The following is a 1,031-nucleotide window of genomic DNA, read 5'->3' as shown; positions in this document are numbered from 1 at the left end:
GTGCTCCTACAATCACTGGTATTGTAATTGTCTTCAGATGCCACATCTTTTCGATTTCAATTAGCAAATCTTTATATTTTCTGAGCTTCTCAAATTCTTTTGCCGAGCTATTATGGTCACAGGGTTTGCTCATGTCAATCAATAAACAGACTTTATTGCTTTTGTCCTTCACAACAATATCTGGTTTCTTGGCCTTGATGGTCCAGTCTGTTCATACTGGGAAGTCCCAAAGAATAGTTACATTTTCTCCCTCAGTTACAGCCTCAGGGTGGTGCTTGTACCATTTGTCAGCAGTTTTGATTTTATAATGCTGACACATTATCCAATGTAGATATTGGCCAACTGTGTCATGTTTTGATTTGTACTTTACAGGTGCTAAAAGCTTACATCCAGAGATTAGGTGGTCCACTGATTCAATCACATCATTGCAGTATCCGCACTTTGGGTCTACACCATTTGTCATTGCATTGGTTTGATAGTTCCGGGTCAATAAGCTGTGATCTTGAGCAGTCACAATAAAGCTTTCTCTACTTTTAGCCCTGAGCTCCATAGCCACTAACGGGGGTGCTTCTGGTCTACACCTTCTTGTTTGCTACAGACCACATATTTGCCTTGCACATATTTGTTCCCACCTATCAGCCAATTGTTCAAACGTACTTTGCTTTGCTATTGATTTCACCTCCTCTGCAACTACAATTGCTGAATTATTATTATTATTATTATTGTTCAGTAGTTTTATTTTTATAACGTGCTTTCACTTCACTACCGAGCGCAGCTCTGTGCGCCTTGGGTATGTGCTGTGGTTTGCTGTGGTGTTCTTATGGTTACTGTATTGAAAGTGTTTTGCGTAGGATGTGTGCAGTACCCAGTAGTGCAATTTTCTGTATGTTATATATATTTGTAAGTCCTGGTGTTTTTGTTATGTATTTGTCTGAATATTTTTTTTATTATACCTAAGGCACCTACTATAATAGGAATTGTTTCTGTTTTTAGATTCCACATTCGAGTTACCTCTATTTCCAGGTCTTTGT

The sequence above is a fragment of the Octopus bimaculoides genome, chromosome 16, assembly GCF_001194135.2.
Source record: "Octopus bimaculoides isolate UCB-OBI-ISO-001 chromosome 16, ASM119413v2, whole genome shotgun sequence".
In the NCBI taxonomy this organism is placed as follows: domain Eukaryota; kingdom Metazoa; phylum Mollusca; class Cephalopoda; order Octopoda; family Octopodidae; genus Octopus; species Octopus bimaculoides.
The sequence above is the reverse complement of the archived record's forward strand: the minus strand, read 5'-3'. Positions refer to the sequence as shown.